Genomic DNA, 14094 nt, shown 5'->3' on the forward strand with positions numbered 1-14094 from the left:
AATCTATATCTCCAAACTTTTAAAGTTTGCTGATGTAAAAATTGGTATTTACAATCTTCATTAAAAATAAAGAAACACGTATTTTTTTTTCGGAAAATCGCAATAGGAGGAGTGAAAAGGGGTGAAAATGGGTTGAATGCCTTTAATGAGGATACTTATATCTCAGAAACTGAAGATATTACAGACCTGAAAATTGGTGTTTGGGATCTCCTTTAAAAATAAAGAAGCACCTATTTATTGGTTTCTGGAAAACCCAATTAAGGGGGGGTGAAAAGGGGGGTAATATTTTAAAACGAGTGTATCTATATCTCAAAACTTTTAAAGGTTATAGATGTAAAAATTGGTATTTAGAATCTCCTTTAGGAATAAAGAAACACGTATTTTTTTGTTTTCGGAAAATCGCAATAGGTGGATTGAAAAGGGGTGAAAAATGGGTTGAATGTCTTTAATGAGGCTACTTATATTTCAGAACCTGAAGATATTACAGACCTGAAAATTGGTGTTTGGGATCTCCTTTAAAAATAAAGAAACACGTATTTTTTGTTTGTGGAAAATCCAATTAATAGCGGGGGGGGGGGGGGCGTGAAAAGGGGGTTATTTTTTAAAATGAGTGTATCTATATCTCAAAACTTTTAAAGTTTATAGATGTAAAAATTGGTAGTTAGAATCTCCTTTAAAAATAAAGAAACACGTATTCTTTTGTTTTCGGAAAATCCCAATAGGAAGGGTGTAAAAGGGTGAAAAATGGGTTGAATGCCTTTAATGAGGCTACTTATATTTCAGAACCTGAAGATATTACAGACCTGAAAATTGGTATTTTGGATCTACTTTAAAAGTAAAGAAACACGTATTTGTTTCGTTTTTGGACAATCCAAATATTGGGGGGTGACAAGGGGGGTGAATTTTTTAAAATGAGTGCGTCTACATCTTAAAACTTTAAAATTTACAGATGTAAAAATGTTAGTTAGAATCTCCTCTAAAAATAAAGGAACACGTATTTTTTTATTTCCTGTAAATCCTAATAGGATCGGTGTAAAAGGGGTGAAAAATGGGTTGAATGCTTTTAATGGGGATACATATATCTCAGAAACGAAAGATATTACAGAACTGAAAATGTGTATATGGGATCTCCTTTAAAAGTAAAGAAACACGTAATTCTTAGTTTTGGGGAAATCCAATTAATGGCGGTTAAACAGGAGTGACAAATTGGGGTGAATTTTTTGAAAGACTGTATCTACAGAATATCTTGGAAACGTAAAATGTTACAGACGTAAAAAGTGGGTGTTTGGAATCTCCTGTAAATGTAAATAAACATAGGTGATTTGTTTTTGGAAACTCCACGTAAGGGGAACTCAAAAGTGGTGAAATTTTAAAATGAGAATTCTTACAGTATATCTAAAAAAACTTAACATGTTACAGAAGTGAAGGTATTTTTTATCTCTATTAAACATAAAGAAACGTGTGTTTTTAGTTTTCGGAAATACCACTTGGGTGGAGGGGGGTGGTAAAAGTGACTGAAAATGGTGTTGAATTATTTTAATTAGGCTACTGATATCACAAAAATGAAGACGTTACAGACGTGAAATTTGATATTTGTAATCTGCTTTAAAAGTAAAGAAACACGTATTCTCGGAAAATCCAATGAAGGGGTGGGGGTGGGGGGAAGAATTGAAAAATTAAATGGCTTAATTGTATGAGAATACATACATCTAATAAAAACTAAAGTTGTTACAGACGTGAAAATTCGTATTTGGATCTCCTTTAAGAACAAAGAAAAGCGCGTTTTGGTGGGGAAACCATCTTGGAGGGCGGGAGTGTAAAGGAGTTGAATTCCTTTCATGAGGACACATAAATCAAAAACTGAAGATGTTAGAGTCGTGATCATTGGTATGTAAGGAGATCCTTTACTATTAAAGAAACAAGTATTTTTTGCGGGAAAATTCACTTGGCGGGGGGGAGTATTGTGATATGAAGTGCAGAAAGTAAATTATTTTTATTGGGATACTTATATCTCAAAACTGGAGGTAATAGACGTGAACATTGGTGTTTGGAATCTCCCTTAAACATAAAGAAACAAGCATTCTTTTAAATTTTTTTGGGGGGGTGGCGGTAAATAAACTTAACGGCAGTGGGGTGTAGAAGGAGGTGAGAACAATTGATTTTAGCTGTTATTAATGTACTTATAAGGATCCTCCGTTGCTCAGGCGGCAGCGCGCCGGCCTCTCACAGCTGGGTTCCGTGGTTGAAATCCCGGTCACTCCATGTGACATTCGTGCTGGACAAAACGGTGGCGGGACAGGTTTTTCTCCGGATACTCAGGTTTTCCCTGTCATTAGCCATTCCAGCAACACATAATAGTAATAATAATAATAATAATAATAATAATAATAATAATAATATTCCGGACCGTCGTCAAATGTGCGGACCGCGCTGGAAACGGCTCCTGGACGGGTAATGACTAAGAATGCAGTCCGGCCGCGGGTTCAGTGCCGCCAAGGCACCCAATATGACACCACGCCGGATCTCCTGAAGGATTTTAGCCATATTAAAACTGATTATAGGAAAAGATGGCAAAGATTTACGGACCCATCTGACCGGGAGGAATACCTGAGCCTAGCCCGGGAAGTACGAAATCGATTGCTGGAAAGGAAGATTGAAAAATGGGAGGAAACGTGCCGTAAAATAATAGAAAACCAGTCAGATCGGGAATTTTGGTGGATTCGCGCAGAAAACCAGTCAGATCGCGAATTTCGTCGGATTATATATCTAAAACAATAAGTATTCAATTATAAATTTCAGTATAATACCGTAGCGAAGCACGGGTATCTTGCTAGTATACATATACGGGTTTGATAGCAAAGTTCCTCTCTGATATTTATGTAGCACATGACAACTATCCTGCACTCATTTGAAGATAGTGGGTTCAAACCGTACTGTTGGCAGCCTCGAAGATTGTTTTCCGTAGTTTGCCATTTTCACACCAAGGAATAATTTTGAAGAAGACTATTTCATACTCGTCAGCGTGTGGTAGCCCATCACATTCAGCCATATACTTACCACCCACTTATTTTCCTAGATCCATTTTCAGAGTCAATGCCTTCGCTAAGGACCTTAAAACAATGACAGTCGCATTATCATCAAAATCATGAACATAATAATCATTAACATTCAATATATTGGTTTAAGTTTCGTATGCAATTTGCTCCTGAAAGAGACTGCTTCTTTAGGAACGACACAGTAATATAGCGTAACAATTCAGTTAAACATTTATTAAACAACTTTGAGTAAAATAGAGCACCAATTAATAACTAGCGAGGGAAGAATCCAGATGATGAGGGACGGGGACGTAAGACAATTTGACGTGAATATGAGAACTGACGGAGGAAGAGGATCAGGAAATGAAACAAAAGAAGTAGGAGAGGAAGAAACTGTTAACATATGAAGAAGATAACGGTACTCTCTGTTCATTTTTGAATATTCATCTTTTAAATATTTTAGGGATCCCGCTTGAAATTATTAGTATTATTATTATTTTACACACAGGTAACGACGTCATCCACGTTCATGATCTATCCTGGATAGGACACAGTGTCAACTTCCCCTTAGTATGAGTGTCAGTGTATTTTACGACTGATATTATTTCCAATAATAGCCAGAATTGCCGGCCCAGCGGTGTAGGGGTAGAGTGCCTGCCTCCTACCCGGAGGCCCCGGGTTCGATTCCCGGCCAGGTCAGGGATTTTACGTGCATCTGAGGGCTGGTTCGAGGTCCAGTCAGCCTACGTGATTACAATTGAGGAGCTATCTGACGGTGAGATAGCAGCCCCGGTCTAGAAAGCCAAGAATAACGGCCGAGAGGATCCGTCGTGCTGACCACACGACACCTCGTAAACTGTAAGCCTTCGGGCTGAGCTTGGTAGGCCACGGTCCTTCGGGGCTGTAGTGACATGGGAAAAACTAGCCAGAATTACACTTCTCACCGCACATTGGCGCAAGATTCCTGTCACTCACGATATCGACCCGATTTCGCATAACAGTCCCGGTACTACAGCTTACTTCCCGAGCGAGTAGGCCGTGTGGTTAGGGTCACATAGCTGCGAGCTTACATTCGGATGATCGTGGGCGATAGTGGAAGTAGGATTATGGTGGCTGTACGTTAATTAATGCCACGACCGCTTCCTTCCCATTCCTAGCTCTTCCCTACTTCACCACCGCGATAAGACCCACGTGTGTCGGATCCACGTCAAGCAAACTGTAAAGCAAAGCCCTAATTATTTCCTTCAACATAATTATTTAATGTTTATTTAGAGTTATTACCTATGAAAAATACGCAGTTCAAAAAAATTAGAGGAACATGTTTTGTAACGTCTGGTATGTGAACGTTAATTTGGTAGATAGGATTCCAATGGTCGTACAGCATACCTTCATACCTTAGCTACTCAGGGTATGTCAAAATGAAGTTATACTCCATCTGTAGGCGTATCCATGCATTAAACTGTTGGGTGACCCTCACAACAAAGTAATTAGCGGTGCGCCCGCGTGACGTTGTGAGGTTCACAGACTACGGCGGTCATTAGAGTACACTAGCTGTAGTACCCGGCGTTGCCCGGATAGTTTTTGAATGTTTATATTTAATATTTGTATTACCAGTTAGTTGAGTGTGAAATGAATGCTTATAGAATTCTTTTTGAGATGTTGATTTTACGACTTATCATGTAGTTTTATAGTTAATTAGATGTATCTGACTTCAAGTTTTAGATTATTTAATTATCGAGTAAACACTAATCTCGGTCATTTTATACTATTTACTTTTAAGCCCTTCTCAGCTCCTGCCTCGATGGAGGCTGAACGTGGACTTAAACGCTATCCACAGCGTCACAGTTCGTATCAACGACACATAAGCAATGGATTTCGACATTAATATTGGTTATTTACCTTATTTTTGCACGTCAGCCCCTCTCATTCCCCAACACCAGCGGGGGCTAGGTGTATCTGACCTCCACAGTAATTTTTTCTATATAGTAAGTCATGTGTATACCAAGTTTGATTGAGAGATATGCTAAAACATACACACATCCTTAAACTCTGTCCCTTTGGACGTTTTCAAGTTTTTGCCAGTTCTCATCCGCCTGCCGAGTAGGACTGAGCTTTATCTTAAACGGCATCCAGAGTGTTACAGTTCATCTCAAAGACCCCGAAAACTATGGATTACACACAAATTTCGGTCATTTTCGGTTAATATTTACATTTAGCCCCTACTTTAGAGGCTACGAGTCTCTTACCCCTAGGGTATATTTCTCGAGACAGTAGGTCTAGTATACACACATGCGTCCATTCTCTCGGTCATTTTCGAAATTTTGTTTTTTCACTTTTTCTCACCGCTATGCGAAAGGGGGCAGAAATTTGACTTCTAAAAAAATTGCAGCGTTACTATTCATCTCAGCGACCACGAAAAGAATGGATTCGACACTATTTTCGATTATTTCTAAATCGCATCCCGTCGTAGGTGTGCTAGGGTTGTCATACCTCCACGCACTTTGTCTCCTGATAATAAGTCATAAGTGACCAAGTTTGTTTGAAATTGTTCCCGTAGTCCCGAAACGTATGGATTCAACACTAATATCGGTCATTTTCAGTCTTAAATACATTTCGTACCCTTATCTAAGGATTCAAGGGGTGTCTTTCCCCCTTAGTATTTTTTTCAGGTAGTAGGTAATATTTGTATTAAGTTCTGCTGACAGTTATACTGGAACGTACAAAAAAACACCCTTAATCTCGGTCATTTGGATATTTTCTGTTCTAGACTCCTTCTCACCCGCCTGGCAATTGAGGATCAACTTGGACTTAAACGAAAACCGGAGTGTCACTCCTCATTTAAGCGACACCTTAAACCATGGATGTGACATTATTTTCGATTATTTTATAACTAACTCCCTTCCTAACCACTCACCACAAAAGGGGCCTTAATTTGGACTTTAAAAGTCCAGAGTGCCACTATTCACCTCAGCGACCGTATAAACTGTGGATTCGACACTAATTACGATTATTTTTATATATCACTCCCCCTTGCCCCCCACCCTAGAGGGGGCTGAACTTGAAATTAAGAATTTCCCGGGATGTCACTGTTCATCTAAGCGACCCCGAAAAATATGGATTCGACACTATTTTCGTTTACTTTTATTTATGACCCCCCCTTTCCCCCCGCCCCTAAGGGTTCTTGGGGTGTCTTACCCCCACGTGGTTTGTCTCCTGATACCAAAAATCCGGAGTGTCGCTATTCACTTTGGCGACCCCGAAAACTATGTATTTGACACTATTTTCGATTATTTGTATATATCACTCCCCCCTCGCCCCCACCCTAAAAGGGGGCTGAACTTGGACTTTAAAAAAATCGGACTGTCACTATTCATCTCAGCGACCCCGAAAAGTGTGGATTCGACACTATTTTCGTTTATTTTTATTTATGACCCCCTCGCCCCCCGCCCCTAAGGGTTCTTGGCGTGTCTTACCCCCACGTGGTTTGTCACCTGATACTGGAAATTCGGATTGTCGCTATTCACTTTGGCGACCCCGAAAACGATGTATTCGACATTATTTTCGATTATTTGTATATATCACTCCCCCCTCGCCCCCACCTCAAAGGGGGCTGAACTTGGACTTTTAAAAAGTTGGAGTGTCACTATTCATCTCAGCTACCCCGAAAAGTATGGATTCGACACTATTTTCATTTATTTTTATATATGACCCCCTCGCCCCCCGCCCCTAAGGGTTCCTGGGATGTCTTACCCCCACGTGGTTTGTCTCCTGATACCAACAATCCGGAGTGTCGCTATTCACTTTGGCGACCCCGAAAACTATGTATTCGACATTATTTTCGATTATTTATATATATCACTCCCCCCTCGCCCCCACCCCAAAGGGGCTGAACTTGGACTTTAAAAACAAAAATTGGAGTGTCACTATTCATCTCAGCGATCCCGAAAAGTATTGATTCGACACTATTTTCATTTATTTTTATATATGACCCCTCTCGCCCCCCGCCATTAAGGGTTTCTGGGGTGTCTTACCCCCACGTGGTTTGTCTCCTGATACCAAAAATCCGGAGTGTCGCTATTCACTTTGGCGACCCCGAAAACTATGTATTCGACATTATTTTCGATTATTTGTATATATCACTCCCCCCTCGCCCCCACCCCAAAGCGGGGCTAAACTTGGACTTTAAAAAAATTGGAGTATCACTATTCATCTCAGCGACCCCGAAAAGTATGGATTCGACACTATTTTCATTTATTTTTATATATGGCCCCCCTCGCCCCCCGCCCCCAGGGGTGTTTGGGATGTCTTACCCCCACGCGGTTTGTCTCCTGATACCAAGTCATAAGTGTATCAAATTTGGTTGAAATCGCTCCAATGGTTTGGGAGGAGATGTGGTACAAACCCACCCACCCACCCACCCACCCACCCACCCACCCACATACATACAATGACTTTTATATATATATATAGATTATGCGTAAACCAGCACATTCCATGAGATATCTTAACGAGGTTCAAGTCGCAAGGGCCGTCACTTTGATCCAAGAAGGATGGACTTTTCGTCGTGTTGATGTGGGTCTCAATGTCTCTCTGTCAGTTATTCACCACTTTCGGAATCACTACATTGAGACTGGCCAGTTCAAAGGAAGGTTGGACAAGGTCGTGGATTCATAACAACCCCACAGGATGACCGGTATCTGACGATCTGTGTGTTGCGGCATCGTTCAGCAACCGCCAGAGAACTGCAACAAGACCACAGGGGCGTCACTGTGGTCACGGTGTCTAACCAGTAGTGATGGGCTAGCGACGGAATCGAGTAGAATCGAGTAATGTGCTCTTAGAATCGGTATACTCGACTCCAGACTCAATTCCAAGCATACTAGTGTCGCTATCTTTGGACATGTCTTAGAACTATAATCTATTGTACTGAATTGCACGGCATTCAGGGTCACCCACAGAATATTTTTGTGATGTAGATTGCAATATGTTTGCTGCTGATGATTGGTTTTATTGAGTCATCGGTCGTCAATAATTTTATTGTTACGATAATTATTCATCATAGGCCCCGGCTCCATGGCTATATGGTTAGCGTGCTGGCCTTTGGTCAGAGGGGTCCCGGGTTCGATTCCCGGTAGGGTCGGGAATTTTAACCATCATTGGTTAATTTCGCCGGCTCGAGGGCTGGGTGTATGTGTCGTCCTCATCATCATTTCATCCTCATCACGACGCGCAGGTCACCTACGGGTGTCAAATCAAAAGACCAGCACTTGGCGAGCCGAACATGTCCTCGGACACTCCCGGCACGAAAAGCCATACGCCATTTCATTTCATCATAGGCAAAATTAGACACGTAGGACTGAAGATGAGCGTAGGATGGGGACAATTTCCACACTGTCCGCCTCCGTATCGTAACGGTTAGTGCTATTAGCTGCTGTCCTAGGGGGCCCGGGTTCGATTCCCGGTACTGCCAGAAATGTAAGAATGGCAGAAGTGCTGGTATGTGGTTGAAATGGTACATGCAGCTCACCTCACCTCCAATAGGGGTGTACCTAAAAAGAGCTGCACCACCTCAGGATGAGGACACGAGTTTACTTTTTTAATTTCCACACTGTGGTGGGGACCTTTTCTAATGTCGACAACGGCAGCGTTCGATTATTATTGTTATTATTATTACTTTTATTAGGCTACTGTGCAGCCTGGAAGTAGCCACCAGGGATTTGTTGATAGCTATGAAATATTATTCCCGCGACGTCCTTGTAGGAAAACGTGTAATAATATTGTGCTAAATAATGACATTATTACTGCCAGAGAATTTATTGCAAAGATACATGTGTAGGGCGTTCAGAAACATACATGAGCTGAATGGTCAGAGTACTAGCCATCGGATCAGAGGGTCCCGGGTTCGATTCCCGGCCGGTTCGGGGATTTTATTCGCTTCTGATTAAATCTCCTGGCTCGGGGACTGGGTGGTTTGTCCGTCCCAACACTCTCCTCTTCATATTCACACAACACACTACACTACAAATCACCACAGAAACACAATGTTCGGTTAGGGGCGCGCAATGTGAGCTTGCATACAGGAGATAGTGGATTCGAATCCCACTGTTGGCAGCCCTGATGATGGCTTTCCGTGAGTTCCCATTTTCACACCAAGCAAATGCTGGGGCTGTACCTTAATTAAGGCCACAGCCGCTTCCTTCCACTTCCGAGGCCTTTCCTATCCCATCGTCGCCGTAAGACCTATCTGTGTCGGTGCGACGTAAAGCAAATAGCAAAAAACAAAAAAAGTATTGCTTATATCCCGCCGCTATTCTTCGACCTTTGCTCAACTTCTAAAGACTACATTCGGTTTTGTTCCTTTGCACAGTCATGTGTTGCAATGATAAACGCCAAAACGGAGGGTGTATTTTGTTCATTGCGTTCATTGTTTAGCTAGAACAAAATGACGTTCTGTCTGATGATTTGCTTCGTGTACATACATCACATTTCGGACGCCTAATCTTAATACCCTACGTTATATCTCCCGAAAGTATGATGTGAGTATAAACTATTCACCTGTACCCTCGGACGATTGTAGGCATACCGTGACAGTGAAAAAAATTAAACGGCGTATGGCTTTTGGCTCCGGGAGATCCCAGGACGAGTTCGGCTCGCCAGGTGCAGTTCTTTCGATATGACTCCCGTAGGCGACCTGCGCGTCGTGATGAGGATGAAATGATGATGAAGCAACACATACACCCAGCCCCCGTGCCAGGGAAATTAACCAATGATGGTTAAAATTTCCGACCCTGCCGGGAATCGAACCCGGGACCAAAGGCCAACACTCTAACCATTTAGCCACGTAGCAGGACACCGGGTAGTGATTTTAAATAATAATAATATTATGAGTTGTACGTCCAACTACGTACATTTTTATGGTTTTCGGAGATGCCGAGGTGCCGGAATTTAGTCACCCAGGAGTTCTTTCATGTGCCAGCAATTCTACCGACACGAGGCTGACGTATCTGAGCACCTTCAAATACCATCGGACTAAACCAGTATCGAACCTGCCAAGTTGGGCTCAGAAGTCCAGATAACTATGCTATCATTATTAGAATATAGGGGATATTCAGTGGAGTGGGTGAGAGATGCCGTGAACGGATATTTTCATACTTTATTATAGTGTATGTAGTTGTGGTATTATCTTTCGCAAGTCATCATCAAATTCAGATTATTTATTTTGCTCACTCATTAAGAATATTTATACCGTACCGGTCTATCGCAATCCCATAAAACCTCGGCGACCACTTGTACATATGCTCCATCCATCCATCCATCCATCCATCCAACAGCGGGCGAGAGAGCGAACGTGTGACGTCATGCTGTCATCGAGTCTTCGCAAGCGAAACGAGCTCGAGCCTGGACTCGAAAGAGTCGAGTACCGCGATTCCAGGCATCACTCGCACACATCACTACTAACCAGACAGTAAGAAACAGGTTACGAGAAGTGTCCTTACGACCCCGATATCCTGTTCGAATGCCCCGTTTAACGCAGCAACATCGCGCAGCTCGCCTTCTGTTTGCCCGTACCCACGTCAACTGGCAACTTCGCCAATGGAGCACTGTGTTGTTTACAGACGAGTCCAGATTTCCCCTGACAAAGTGTGATGGATGTCAACGTGTATGGAGACTCCGTGGTGAGCAGTACATGCCAAATGTTGTCCAGGAAGGCGACCAATTCAGACAAGATTCTGTGATGGTGTGGGGTGGCATCAGTATTGATGGCCGTACGGATCTTGTCGTCGTGCGTGGTAATCTTTCCGCTTCGGGGTACATCCAGCAGATACTGCTACAGCGTGTATTGGTTGCTGCATACGGTGTTGGCCCTGAATTCGTACTCATGCACGACAATGCCAGAGCTCATGTAGCGCGCATCACCAGAGCTGTCTTGCGAGAACAGGTCATTCAAGAGATGGAATGACCAGCAGTGAGTCCCGAACTCAATCTCATCGAGCATGTGTGGGGTAGGCTTGACAGAAGTGTTCGTGGGCGTCGTGTTCCACCACAGACTTCTCAAGACCTCGAACAGATTCTCATTGAAGAATTGAATCTGATACCGCAACATGACCTCCTTCGACTTATACGGAACATGCCACGCAGGTGCCAAGCTGTGGAGGACATACACCACACTGAAGTTCCCAAACTGTGATAAAAATCCACGCTGGAGGACCGTTACAACTTTTTCCCCTATTTGGACATTTCCGTTTGTGCTCAGAAAATGAACGCAAATCTATCAACGGTAAAGAATAAAGGTTTAGTTGGTAATATACCTGGGTGTGAGGTATTGTTTTTTGGAATATGGCATACGTTCAAAAACGTGTTCCCCTAATTACTTTGAACTGTGTTTATAGTAAATGGTAAATGGTTATGGGCAGCGGAGAGCGTCAGCAATCCTACTAGCAGGGTTGCAGTTCTCACTGTAGATAGTGCTACTTAACTACAGTAGTATAAGACTTGCGCAGGATTTTTCTCCCTGGTTATCTCGGAAACGACGGCTCATCACGTAAATCAATTTTAAGGCACATTTCCTAACAATATATATATCAAATGATCCAAATGGGTGATTCCAAGTCTCCTATTTCACTAGTAACAACCCATTCCTTCCGCCTCTGTGGTGTAGTTGTTAGCGTGATTAGCTGCCAACCCCGGAGGCCCGAGTTCGATTCCCGGCTATGCCACGACATTTAAAAAGTGGTACGAATGCTGGAACCGGGTCCACTCAGCCTCGGGAAGACAACTGAGTAGAGGCGGGTTCGATTCCCACCTCAGCCATTCTCGAAGTGGTTTTCCGTGGTCTCCAACTTCTCCTCCAGGCAAATGTCGGGTGGTACCTAACTTAAGGCCAAGGCCGCTTCCTTCCCTCTTCCTTGTCTACCCCTTCCAATATTCGTATCCCCTCACAAGGCCACTCTTCAGCATAGCAGGGGAGGCTCCCCCTGGGCGAGGTACTGCTCCTCCTCCTCCGACCCGAGGACACTGCTCTTGAAGCGATAGAAGTATGATCCCTCTCTGAGTCCGTGGGAAAAACCAACCCCGGAGGGTAAACAGATTAAGAAAGAAACAAAGAAGACCAACCCATTCATAAACCACCCCGTATACTACATGCAATTAATATTACTTGCTTTACGGCCCACTAACTACTTTTACGGTTTTCGGAGAAACCGAGGTGCCGGAATTTAGTCCCACAGGAGTCCTCTTCCGTGGGAGTAAATCTACCGACACCAGGCTGACGTATTTCAACACGATCAAATACTTCCGGACTGAGCCAGAATTCAACCTGCCAAGTTGGGTTCAGAAGGCCAGCGTCTCAAACGTCTGAGCCACACAGCCCGACATATATACCGGGTGGTCTGCCAGCCACTTGCGATCCAGTTTTATGCACGCCTTCACATTTACTACAATTCTGAAGATATCGGCCCCTCTCCCTTAACCGGAGTAATATAATTAGATGTGTGTCTACGGGCTACTATTCTTCAATTACGGGTACCTCGAATGAACCCGTAAAATGAGTACAGATACGCAGAAAACGTACTTAAAAAGGACGCACAGACCAGAAGCACGGTACGGTATAGCCTGGGAAGTGGGCGCCGTAGGCCAAGTGTTGCAGTAGCTCAACTGGCAAGTGGGCGGGAGAAGTGTGATAGTGGACAGTGCTGGAGGTAGAAGGTTCGAATAGCCAGTTGCCTGGGATGTGGTAAGGTTGCATACCTGATAGCTTCCGAGGACTGATTGGTTTAATTGACCCTGTAGAAAACCGTATGTATCGTTGCATTGAGTATAGTGCTGGGATGGACGAGGATGTGGAGATGATGATCTGTGGCCAGTATAGGCTGGGAAGTGGGCGACGTAGGTCATGTGTCGCAGTAGCTCACATGGCTAGCGCGCTGTAGGATGTGTGATAGTTGACTGTGCTCGAGGGTTAGAAAGTCTAAGTCTCATGCAAGTATCTTTTTAAGCCAATTTCCTGGGATGTGGCAAGGTTGTATACTTATTACCGATATTTTTCACAGATTGATTTGTTAATTTGGCCCTGAAAAGTGCCATTGGTATGGAGCTGGGTTGATAGAGGCTAGGAAACATGTGACATGATTTCAGTTATCCACGTCGTTTAACGCAGCACCTCCTCAAACTGACGACCGCCGCGGTCGATATAAAGCTGCGCGCGATGTTGTAAAGACCGTCTGGCCGTTGCAACATCTCTCAGGCGAAACGGATCGGCATGCCTCAGTGATGAGCGTTCTAAGGTGACAAGGACTGGCCGGCTCCTGTGCATACACCACTTGTTTCACATGGTCCCACAGAAAACATTCCAGGGGCGATCAGGCGATCAGGTGATCTGGCGGGCTAGGGGCTGGTCCTCCACTTCCTATCCATTAAACAGGATACGTCGCATGGAGATGGTTCCGGACGACCACCGCCGCGTGCGGTGTAGCTCCGTCATGTTGAAACCACATCCTGCTGAGGTCAAGGAGTGGCACATGTTTCAAACATGGGTTAGTTCTTCTTGGAGAAACCGCAGATAGCATTGACTGGTCAGTTGACTCTCACAGAAATGGGGAACGATGATGTGATCCTCCATGATTCCACACCATACATTCAAGCCCCACTGTAAGCCGTCTGTCGCACACTTCACATTCCAGTAATTGATAGTATGGCGATTAATGGTTGCATTGTTGTGGAATCGTGCTTCGTTCGTAAATAAGAGAATCGCTAGAAAAGCCGTATCAGTGTCCACATGCATTAGGATCTATTGACTGAACGCCACCCGGGCATCGAAATCATGACCATGGAACTCCTGGTGTAATGCAGACGGTACGGGTGAAACTGGTGGGTGTGCAATATCCGCATAACAGACGCTCGGCTGATGTTCGTCTCCGGTGCAATGGCCCATGCGCTAGTATGAGGGTTACGCCGGATAGCGTCAAATACCATATCTTCATTGTCAGCAGACGTCACTGGTTGATCTCTAAGAGGCCGTGTCCTTCCCAGAGATTCAGTATCCCGCAGGCGTCTTTCCACA

This window comes from Anabrus simplex, chromosome 2, assembly GCF_040414725.1.
Source record: "Anabrus simplex isolate iqAnaSimp1 chromosome 2, ASM4041472v1, whole genome shotgun sequence".
Lineage (NCBI taxonomy): Eukaryota > Metazoa > Arthropoda > Insecta > Orthoptera > Tettigoniidae > Anabrus > Anabrus simplex.